This window comes from Loxodonta africana, chromosome X (assembly GCF_030014295.1).
Source record: "Loxodonta africana isolate mLoxAfr1 chromosome X, mLoxAfr1.hap2, whole genome shotgun sequence".
Taxonomy (NCBI): domain Eukaryota; kingdom Metazoa; phylum Chordata; class Mammalia; order Proboscidea; family Elephantidae; genus Loxodonta; species Loxodonta africana.
The window spans coordinates 69972832-69985681 of record NC_087369.1 but is presented as its reverse complement, the minus strand read 5'-3'; positions in this window follow the sequence as shown (position 1 = coordinate 69985681).

Sequence of the window (12850 nt, the reverse complement as noted above, 5' to 3'; positions counted from 1 at the left end):
TTTTGGTTTCTTGCAGAAGTGCACTGTAGTTTTCTTTGTATAAATCTTTCACATCTCTAGTAAGATTTATTCCTAAGTATTTTATCTTCTTGGGGGCTACTGTAAATGGCATTGATTTGGTGATTTCCTTTTCGATGTTCTTTTTCTTGGTGTAGAGGAATCCAACTGATTTTTGTATGTTAATCTTGTATCCCAATACTCTGCTGAACTATTAGTTTCAGTAGTTTTCTGGAGGATTCCTTAGGATTTTCTGTGTATAAGATCATGTCAACTGCAAACAGAGATACTTTGACTTCTTCCTTGCCAATCTGGATGCCCTTTATTTCTTTATGTAGCCTAATTGCTCTGGCTAGGACTTCCAGCACAATGTTGAATAAGACCAGATACCAAATGTTGAATAAGAGTGGTGATAAAGGGCATCCTTGTCTGGTTCCCGGTCTCAATGCGAATGTTTTCAGGCTCTCTCCATTTAAGGTGATGTTGGCTGTTGGCTTTGTATAAATGCTCTTTATTATGCTGAGAAATTTTCCTTTTATTCCTATTTTGCTAAGAGTTTTTATCATGAATGAGTGTTGAACTTTGTCAAATGCCTTTTCTGAATCAATTGATAAAATCATGTGATTCTTGTCTTTTATTTATGTGGTGGATTATGTTAATTGTTTTTCTAAAGTTGAGCCATCCCTGCATACCTAGTATGAATCCCACTTGGTCATGGTGAATTATTTTTTTGAAATGTTGTTGAATTCTATTGGCTAGAATTTTGTTGAGTAATTTTGCATCCAACTTCATGAGGGATATAGGTGTCCAATTTTCTTTTCTTGTGGCGTCTTTACCTGGTTTTGGTATCAGGGATATGGTGGCTTCATAGAATGAGTTTGGTAGTATTCCATCCTTTTCTATGCTCTGAAATACCTTTAGTACTAGTGGTGTTAACTCTTCTCTGAAACTTTGTTAGAACTCTGCAGTGAAGCCATCTGGACCAGGGCTTTTTTTTTATTGGGAGTTTTTTGATTACCTTTTCAATCTCTTTTGTTATGGGTCTATTTAGTTGTTCTACCTCTGTGTTAGTTTAGGTAGGTAGTGTGTTTCTAGGCATTCATCCATTTCTTCTAGTTTTTCAAGTTTGTTAAAAGTACAATTTTTCACAGTAATCTGATATGATTCTTTTAATTTCAGTTGGGTCTGTTGTAATATCACCCATCTCATTTCTTATTCAGGTTATTTGCTTCCTCTCCTGTTTTTCTTTTGTCAGTTTGGCCAATGGTTTATCAATTTTGTTGAGTTTTTCAAAAGCCCAGCTTTTGGTCTTGTTAATTCTTTAAATTGTTTTTCTGTTTTCTATTTCATTTAGTTCTGCTCTAATTTTTATTATTTGTTTTCTTCTGGTGCCTCTGGGTTTCTTTTGTTGCTCTCTTTGTATTTGTTCAAGTTGTAGGGATATTTCTTTGATTTTGGCCCTTCTTTTTGGATGTGTACATTTATTGATATAAATTGGCCTCTGAGCACCACTTTTGCTCTGTCCCAAAGGTTCTGATAGGAAGTGTTTTCATTCTCATTGGATTCTTTGAATTTCTTTATTCCATCCTTAATGTCTTCTATAATCCAGTCTTTTTTGAGCAGGGTATTGTTCAGTTTCCAAGTGTTTGATTTCTTTTCCCTCCTTTTCCTCTTATTGATTTCCACTTTTATGGCCTTATAGTCAGAGAAGATGCTTTGTAATATTTCAATGTTTTGGATTCTGCTAAGGCTTGCTTTATGACCTAATATGTGGTCTATTCTAGAGAATGTTCCATGTGCACTACAAAAGAAGGTATAGTTGGTTGCTGTTTGGTGAAGTGTTCTGAATATGTCTATGCGGTCAAGCTGGTTGATTGTGGCATTTAGATCTTCTGTGTCTTTATTAAGCTTCTTTCTGGATGTCCTGTCCTTCACCGAAAGTGGTGTGTTGAAGTCTCCTACTATTATTGTGGAGCTGTTTATCTCACTTTTCAATGCTGATGGAGTTTGTTTTATGTATGTTGCAGCCCTGTCATTGGGTGTATAAATATTTAACATGGTTATATCTTCTTAGTGTATCGTCCCTTTAATCATTATATAGTGTCCTCCCTTATCCTTTCTGATGGATTTAACTTTAAAGTCTATTTTGTCAGAAATCAATATTGCCACTCCTGCTCTTTTTTGATTGTTGTTTGCTTGATATATTTTTTTCCATCCTTTGAGTTTTAGTTTGTTTGTGTCTGTAAGTCTAAGGTGCGTCTCTCGTAGGCAGCATATAGATGGATCTTGTTTTTTAATCCATTCTGGCACTCTCTGTCTTTTTATTGGTGCATTTAGTCCATTACATTCAGGGTAATTATGGATAAGTATGGATTTAGTGATATTATTTTGATGTCTTTTTTTGTGTGTTGACAGCTTCTTTTTCCCACTTGATTTTATGTGCTGAGTATATTTTCTTTGTATATTGTCCTTTCCTCATATTTGTTGTTGTTAATTTTGTTTCTGCTGAGTCTGTATTTTTCCCTTGTATTTTATTTTGAAGAGTAGGATAGTTTGTCTCCTTTGTGGTTACCTGATTATTTATCCCTATTTTTCTAAATTTATAACTTACTTTTATTTCTTTTTATCGCCATATCTTCCTCTCCATATGGAAGGTGTATGATTACATTTCTTAGTCCCTCTTCATTATTTTAATGTCTTCTTTTATATAATAACATTGTCATTACCCTGTGTTGGGATTTTTTTTTTTTTTTAAATCCTGCTTTTTTTCGTTTGGATTTCCCTGTCTGGGTTGACTTCTGTTTGCTCTACCCAGTGTTCTAGTCTCGGGTCGATACCTGATATTATTGATTTTCTAACCAAAGAACACCCTTTAGTATTTCTTGTAGTTTTGGTTTGGTGTTTACGAATTCCCTCAACTTTTGTTTATCTGGAAATGTCTTAATTTCAGCTTCACATTTAAAAGACAGTTTTGATGGATATATGATTCTTGGCATGCAATTTTTTAAATATGTCATCCCATTGCCTTCTTGACTGCAAGGTTAATGTCTAGTAGTCCGAGCTTATTCTTATTGGCTCTCCCTTGTAGGTGACTTTTTTTATCCCTTGCTGCTCTTATAATTGTCTCTTTATCTTTGGTTTTGGCAAGCTTGATTATAATATGTCTTGGTGACTTTCTTTTAAGATCTACATTTTGTGGAGTTCGATGAGCTCCTTGGATAGATATTTTCTCATCTTTCACAATATCAGGGAAGTTTTCTGCCAACAAATCCTCAACAATTTTCTCTGCATTTTCTGTTATCCCTCCCTGTTCTGGTACTCTAATCACTCGTAGGTTATTTCTCTTGATAGAGTCCCACATGATTCTTAAGGTTTCTTCATTATTTTTAATTCTTTTATCTGATTTTTCTTCAAATATATTAATGCCAAGTGATTTATCTTCGAGTTCAGAAACTCTAGCTTCTACTTGCTCAATTCTGCTCCCTGACTTTCTATTGAGTTACCTAATTCTGTAATTTTATCGTTAATCTTCTGAATTTCTGATTGCTGTCTGTCTATGGATTTTTCCAGCTTATTAAACTTTTCATTATGTTCCTGAATAATCTTTCTGATTTCTTCAGTTGCTTTATCTGTGTGTTCCTTGGCTTGTTCTGCGTATTGCCTCATTTCCTTCCTGATGTCTTAAAAACCAGAAGGGTTCTGTACATTAAACTTTTGTATTCTGTATCTGGTAATTCCAGGAATGCACTTTCATCTAAAAAAATCCCTTCATTCTTTGTTTTGAGAGCCTGCTGAGGTGATCGTGGCCTGTTTCTTTATGTGACTTGATATTGACTGTTGTCTCCGAGTCATCTATAAGTTATTGTATTAGTTTATGCTTGCTTACTGTCTCATACCTGCTTGCTTTGTTTTGTTTTGTTATACCCCTATGGGTTGCTTGAGTGAGCTAGCTTTATTATTTTTGCCTTTGGAGCTCTGGTGTCCTGTCCCCAGCTGGCTAGAGCTGTTATCAGGTATATCAGCCTAGGAGTCCATTCAGTTTTCTTGTATGAATTCAGCTCAGGTTTCCAGGTAGCTGATATCAAGTATGTGGTACAGGCTCTGTCCTACAGTCTTAGAGGGGCAGGGGCGATTGGTGTATATACCCATATCTGATTGCAGCAGGGGGTCACACTCTGAACAAGGCAGGGGGCTAAGAACTGACCCGGAAGTGTCTCTGAGGAAAATGCATCTTTGTTCCCTAGAGCATGCTGGTGGGTGGACTCTGCAGAGGGACCATGGGCACCCAAAGTTTTTGTTGTAAGGACTGGGAGGTACCAGTTATCCCTGGACCCCTGTTGCCGGTGGCTGGGCAACCCAAGTGGAGCCACCAGTCCTTAGGTCCCTGTTGTGGGAAGGTGAGGACCTTGTTTAATAGGCAAAGCAATGTCAAATGTCAAACACCCACCTCTCCACCACACAGCTGAAATGGTTGGAGTTTGCCAACAAGGGCCTATTCTCCCAAAATAGGCCCACACAGGTCCATGCAGAAGGGAAAGGTGCTCAAGGTCCATGGACGGTTTATGCCTGGACAGGAGCCACTTCTGTCCTAAGCTCCCCCAGTTAATGGAGCTAGCAAATTATCTTTTCCCCCTAGTTGCAAATATTTTCCTTCCCCAAGGCCGGGAGGACAGCTCCAGGATCTTTCTCGAGCCTAGGGATTCAGCCACTGAAGCTGGCTTGGGGGTGGGGGTGGGGGTGGGGCGCGGTAAAATGTAGGCACGCGCTTACCTTTTGTTGAGAGCGCCCTCCTCCTCAGGTTCCGGATGTGTGTGGGCTGTGTGGCTGGTTGCTTCCTGGAGGAAATTGTGGCGGAACGCTAGGACCAGCCCGCCGCAGCTCTGGGAATGGTGCCTGAGGGCTCCCCGTGATTCAGGTCCGGTAACTCCTCTTCACTTCTGAACGGTCTCTTCCTTGCCCTGCCCCTCAGTTCATTGTCTAAGCTTGCCTTTGATGCTCAGGGCTCCCAGCTTGTCACAAATATACTTGTTTCACTTGTTTTTTGGGTCTTTGTTGTAAAGACGGCTTGATGGAAGCGTCTGTCTATTCCGCCATCTTGGCTCCACCTCCCTGAATTAGGACTTTTAGCTTCCTAAGCTGTGAGAGAATAAATTTCTGTTTGTTAAAGCAATCTACTTGTAGCATCTGTTATAGCAGCACTAGTTGACTAATACACTGGGCAACAAGTATATGGCAGTCCTTTGTACTATTATGTAAATTTTAAATTATACTGAAATAATAAAGTTACTCCCAAAATCAAAAGTGGGTATAAAGGGACTACTGAAGTGGGAGGCAATATAACATAGCTCTTAACAGCCAAACTTCTGGAGTCAATTATTCCTCTACCTAGATTTACATTTTTGGGTCTCTCAATTGTTATGTGACCTTGGACTAAGTGTTTAAACTTGCCATGTCTTAGTTCCCTCATCTATGAAATGCAGATATTAGATCCTAACCAAAAGATTGTTCTGGACAGGGATTGGACTGGACTATGGGATAGAAAATGATACTGGTGAAGAGTGAGCTTCTTGAATCAAGTAGGCACATAAGACTATATGGGCATCTCCTGTCCGAAGGGGAGATTAAAGGGCAGAGGGGATCAGAAGCTGGCCAAAGGGACACAAAAAGAGAGAGTAGAGGGAAGGAGTGTGCTGTCTCATTAGGGGGAGAGCAACTAGGTGTATATAAAAAAAAAATTTTTTTTTTTATAGCAAGGTGTATATAATTTTTTGTATTAGAGATTGACTTGATTTGTAAACTTTCACTTAGAGCACAATAAAAATTAAAAAGAAATTGTTCTGGAGCCCTGATGACACAGTTTTTTAGAGCCTGGCTGCTAACCAAAAAGGTGTGCAGTTCAAATCTACCAGCCACATCTTGGAAACCTTATGAAGAAGTTCCACTCTGTCCTATATGGTTGCAATGAATCGGAATCAATTCTGCAGCAATGGGTTTGGTACAGGTTAATAAGGTTGTTTTGAGATTTAAATGAGATAATCTATGTAAAGCACTTAGCACAGTATTTGGCATACCATAAGTACTTGATAGACATTAGCCATTCATTATAATACATCGGTTCTACTTTGCTTAATCAAGTCTGAAGAATCAAGCCAATAACATAGACTTCGTGCCTCAGGAACAACTAAATGATATCCTGTTTTACATGCTCTGTCTTCTAAGGTCTTATACAAAAATCCTACAAACTTAGATCGCAAAAGGCCAGTTAAGATGGAACTATGAACTCCTAATTATATCAGAAATCATATGTAGAAAGGTTTTGTTTTGCCTGGATAGTATAATCCCTTGTGTAAAGAACCTCTATGGGAGTTCCAGGGTTCCTTGACATAGTGAAGATCAGAAGTTATCTTCCAATTTATTCTAGGAGAATCCCTGGTACAATGTCAGTTCCATCTGGTTCCTCAGAGCTGACTAGAAGCTTCAGAATGACAGGTACTTCCCAGGCCATCTTTAGTGCTTAATGAGACCCCTATAACCACCATAAGGTTACACATAGAAACACTCTAGAGCCAGCAACTAGTGTATGCCTATCATGATTATCCAGTAGCAAGATAGTCTGTACCATCTTAAAAGTATGAAAAAATCGAAAAACAATATATACTGAACTGACTGTCTGTTTGACTTTCCTTAGAAGGTATCTTTTTTACTCTGATGTTGCACACATAATTTATACATGATGACCAACTTCTCTGAACTAAAAGATAAGAATGAGCTTTGAATGAGAAAAACTATGAGACAATAAAGGAGCCTTTTATAACCAAGAAAATGCTTGGAATCAATAAATTCACCTCTTTCTATGCATGTTTACTATGTAGTTTCCACTCATCAAACTGAAGATAAGCTGAAAATCCTAAAAAAATCATAAAGAATATTTTAAATAGGACATAATGCTCAACTTTTAAGGAAACAAAAAGGTAAAAAAGCTCCACTAAGCACTACTAAAAATGAACATACTTTTATTTTGGCTTTCACAAGACTTTATAGTATGATCATTTTATATCTAAACCAAGAATGTCATAGAAGAACTGTAATTGACATTTCACAGAAAAGTAAAGTTAAGGACTCTTCAAAAGTCTGAACTGGTACTAGTTTTAACAACTGCTGCTTCTTGCAGTGCTTTTGTCTTAGGTTTGTTATTTCAATCCAAAGGGTCCTGTGTTCCCTGCAATATTAATAGATTCCCCAAATGAAACAGAATAGAAAGGTATATGTAGAATTTTTAGGATACAATATCTAAAAATACTGAACTGTCTGAGTTAACAGCATTTGCAATGTTCTTCATGAGGATTCTGTCTCTATAAACCTGCCTGAACATTTCAGGCTTAAAATTTAATTCCTTCCAATCTTTCAGTCAGTCAACTAGTCTGTAGAGGTATCACACTAACATTTTTGAAAGTCCAGACTACCTTAATCATCTTCTAGACTTGAGAATACAAGACTTACTGCAAACCAAGATAATACTAATGCATATCCCTTATTAACAAGTGTAGCGGTATGAAATACACTTTAGGCCGGATGAACAACTAAATCTCTAGGTGAGTGAGTTTATGCCAAACTAACATATCTGTATTTTCACTGAACCGTATGACAAAAGACCCCTTGCATTAGATTTAGAGACCAAAAATTTCTTCTATAGAACTAGTTTTAAATGTGATCTAACATAATCCATATCCCAAAATGGGAAAGTTGATCAAATATTTTGCTAAAAGGAATCATAGAAGGTCCCTTAGTTCATTATTACCCAAGAGTTTTTGGTTTGTTTTACCTACAAAACCAGCCAGAACTCAACTGTATTATCATCAACCATGTGATATATATGTATGTTACAGTGAACATTTAACAACAGGCTGATGTCCAAAATTAACATGAAAGGTTGCCTCATAGTCAATGTCAATGAAAATCATGGCTTATATTCAATGATGATGAAACAGCAAGAAAAATACCTCCACCCCCTTCACTCCCTCTCTGTTTTCTCTTTTGCCATACATAAAAAGTTTAATTTACTGTCAATTACAAAATATAGATTCATGAAATTAAAGGTACATTTCAATTTCCCTGAAAGATTGGGGGCGAGTTCAAGTTTACATTGAATATTGATGAACATTTGCTAGAACACATCCCCACATATCTTTTCTAAGGTAAATAATGGGTTATAACCTATTCTCACAGGAATTATTGTGTAACTAACCATTTAATTCTGCCTTTGACCGATTTTGCCAGAAAAAAAGACCCGAATATGAGAGACATTGTACACTGTGTAATACACCCTTTGTTTCCTTATAGAGTGCTGAACAATTTACCCATTTTATAGGCAAGGTTAAAAAAAAGAGAGAGAGAGATAAGATAAATAATAGATTATCATTGGACTCACCAAAAATTACCAAAAAGTAAGAAATGGAAGTCTGGGTACTTAAACACAGAACCTATATATCTAACATCTTTTTCTGTTTTCCAACTGTCAAATGGTAACTGCTATCTGTATATTACACCTGCGTGGTCATCCTAATGCTGGTAACTTTATTTCTGTTTTATACAGTGGTCTGCTAGTCAGCCAGTGTTATATAAGCTTAGCCACTGGGACATTAACAACAGCCCAAACACTTAAGCACATGATTCAGTGCTGTGGTTTTACTTAAAAGGAACCTCACTAAAGAGCTATGGAAAACAAGAATTCAGTTTTTCAACTCAGAAGAAATCAAACTTGAAAACCTTGGAACCAGGCACTGGAAATCTTGATAAACATCCACTTCTTCATTTCTGCAAATTTGGCATCCATGTCATCCTGCTTCCATCTCATGTCTTGCACTTCAGCCATCATTCTCTGCAAGACCTACATCCTAGGTGTTAGTGAGCTAAAATTGATTGGTATCAACGATTTCAAATCTGAAAATTATATGGTCTCTTACCCTGGGGGTGACAAATTTAAGAGGAATGACCTTTCATTCATCATTAAAAAGAACATTTCGAGCTCTATTCTGGAGTGCAATGCTTTCAGTGATAAGTTAATATCCATATGCCTACGAGGAAGATAATAGATAACTATTATTAAAATTTACTCACCAACCATGAAAGCCAAATGAAAAAATTGAAGATTTTTACAACTTGCTGCAGTCTGAAATTAATTGAATGTGCAAACAAGATGCATTGACAATTATTAGTGATTGGAATGTGAATGTTGGGAAAAAAGAAGGATCAGTTGTTGTAAAATATGACCTTGGTGATAGAATTGATGCTGGAGATCACATGGTAGAATTCTACAAGATCAGCCACTTTTCTTTCCAACAACATAATTGACAACTATACCAGTGGATCTTGTCAGATGCATTACACCGATATCAAATTAACTACATCTGTGAAGACTGGTAAGAAGGAAAGGACCAAAATGAATGTCAGAAGAGGTCCTGAAACTTGTCCTTAAGCCAGAGTAGCCAAAGCAAATGGAAGAAATGATGAAGTAAAAGATCTGAATAGAAGATTTCAAAGGGCAGCTTGAGAAGACAAAATAAAGTATTACGATGAAATGTGTCAAGACCTGGAGTTAGAAAACCAAAAGGGAAGGAAATGATTGATATTTCACAAGCTGAAAGAACTGAAGAGAAAACTCAAGCTTTCGAGTTGCAATTCTATGGGAAAAATATTGAAGGATACAGGAAGCATCAAAAGAAGATCAAAGGAATATACAGTCACTGTACCAAAAAGAATTGATTGCTATTCAATCATCTCATGAGGTAGCATATGGTCAAAAACCGCTGGTACTGAAGGAAAAAGGTCAAGCTTCACTGAAGGCATTTGCAAAAAGCAAGGCTCTAGGAATTGACAGAATACTAAGCGAGATACTTCAACAAATGGATGCAATGCTTGAAGCACTTGCTCACCTATGTCAAGAAATTTGGAGGACAACTACCCTAGCTAATTGACTGGAAGAGACCATATTTGTGCCCATTCCAAAGAAAGGTGACGAAACGGAATGTGGAAATTATTGGACGATATCATTAATATCACATGCTAGGAAAATTTTGCTGAATATAATTCAAAAATAACTGCAGCAGTACAGGGAAATTCTAGAAGTTCAAGCTTGATTCAGAATAGGACATGGAACCAGGGATTTCTTTGCTATTGCCAGATGGATCTTGTCCAAAAGCAGAAAATACCAGAAAGATGTTTATCTGTGTTTTATTGACTACATGAAGACATTTGACTGTGTGGATCATAACAAATTATGGATAATATTCCAGAACACTTAATTGTACTCATGCGGAACCTGTACATGAATGAAGAGACAGTAGTTCAAACAGAACAAGAGGATACTGCATGATTTAAAATTGGAAAAAGTGTGCTGCACAGTTGTATCCTTTCACCTTACTTATTCAATCTGTATGCTGAACAAATAGTATTTGAGGCTGGACTGTATGAACAAGAACGCAGCATTATGATTGGAGGAATACTCCTTAACAACCTGCAGTATGCAGATGTTACAACCTTGATTGCCAAAAATGAAGATGACTTGAGCACTTATTGATGAAGGTCAATGACTACAGCCTTCAGTATGGATTACATCTGAAAGTGAAGAAAAAGAATATCATTACAACTGGACAAATAAACAACATCATGATAAATGGAGAAGAAATTGAAGTTGTCAAGGATTTCATTCTACTGGGATTCAGCAGTCAAGAAATCAAAGGAAGTATTTTTTTGGGCAAATCTGCTGGAAAAGACTTCTTTAACGTGTAAAAAAGCAAGGATGTCATTTTGATGACTAAGGTGTGCCTAGACCAAACTATGGTCTTTTCAATCATCTCATATGCATGTGAAAGCTGGATAAAGCATTTAAATTGTGGTGTTGGCTAAGAATGTTGAATATACTATGGACTCCAAAAGAATGAATAAATCAGTCTTAGAAAAAATACAACCAGAATGCTCCTTAGAAGCAAGGATGGCAGGACTTCAACTCTCTTCCTTTGGACACATCATCAAGAAAGACCAATTTCTAGAAAAGGATATCATGCTTGGCAAAATATAGGGTCAGAGAAAATGAGGGAAACCCTTAACGAGATGGACTGACACAATAGCCACAACAATGAACTCAAACATACCAACAATCATGAACATGGCACAGGACTGGGCAACATTCTGTTTTGTTACACATAAGGACGCCATGAGTTGGAAGCCAACTCAAGGCAAGTAAAAAAACGACACTGACCTCTTTTACAGCACTAAGTACGTTATGTCTCATGTCTTAGTTATCTAGTGCTGCTATAACAGAAATACTACACGTGGATGGCTTTAACAAAGAGAAGTTTCTTTTTTCACAGTCTATAAGTCCAAATTCGGGGCTTCAGCTACAAGAGAAGGCTTTCTCTCTCTGTCAGCTCTAAAGGAAGGTCCTTCTCATCAATCTTCCCTGGACCAGGAGCTTCTCCACAGGAACCACGGGTCCAAAGGACACACTCTGCTCCTGGTGCTGCTTTCTTGGTGGTATGAGGTCCCCCTTTCTCTCTGCTCCCTTCTCTCTTTTATATCTCAAAAGACATAACTGCTGCCTATCCCACCTCATTAACATCATAGAGGTAGGATTTACAACACATAGGAAAATTTCACATCAGATGACAAAATGGTGGACTATCACACAATACTGGGAATCATGGCCTAACCAAATTGATACACATATTTTGGGAGGACACAGTTAAATCTATGACACCTCACATTATAGTTATTACATACATGCTCATCTCTTCCATTACTTTGAGAGCCCCTGGAAGATTAGAACAATCTTCTCCCTTGATGCTTCCACTAAACTCCCAGAAAAAATACCTTACACGTTGTAAACCAAAACCAAACTCGTTGCCATCAAGTTTATTCCAACTCATAGTGCCCGTGTAGGATGGGGTAGAACTGCGCCATAGGATTTCCAAGGAGTGGCTGGTGGATTTGAACTGCTGACCTTTTTGTTAGCAGCCTGAGCTCTTAACCACTATGCCACCAGGGCTCCCTTACACATAGTAGATGCTCAATATATTTTTACTGAATTTAACATATATTTCTCAGTAACTTTCACATATTAAGAACTGTGAAGGGACTGCATAGATGAATAAGTCATAGTTCCCATTCCAAACAAACTGAAAATTTCCTACAGCAAGAATAAAATATGTATACAAAAAACTATAATTCAACACAGACAATCCAAAATCATTTAAATGTGACTTGAACACACAGGGAAGTATATTAATTTAGAAACACACCCACACACATGTCTCATTCTGTTCACACTTGAACTCTGACCCTCTCCCAGTTCTTTTCTATTGGAAGAGATTGTGAACAGTGTTGAGAAGGAGGCTTTATCTCATGGATAACTACAGTATGGATAATCTTCATAAACAATGCAAAGTAGGCTGTAGTCTCTTTTTATAAGCCCACTGGGATAGGAGTGTACTGATCTAGGTCTTTTAGGAAATGAAGCACTATGCTGGCACTCTATAGAAATTCTATATTCAAAGTAATGACTATGACTACAATGTTGTAATTATTTTAACAGTTGGTGACTAACCAGGATTTCCTGATTTGGATTTACACTGTTTGAGTATGCCTGTAGGATTATTATCACCATACGTAATAAAAGAAAAAAATTTTTTTTTCTTTTATATGTAGATCTTAAAAATAAATGCATTCATTCAGAATCTTATGATAAAAGCACAATAAATTTTTCATTAAAACATTTAATAAGCAGTACTGAAAAATAAACTTTAACAGAATAAAGCAGTTCATCACATTATCAATTACTCCAAAATTGAAACTTTAC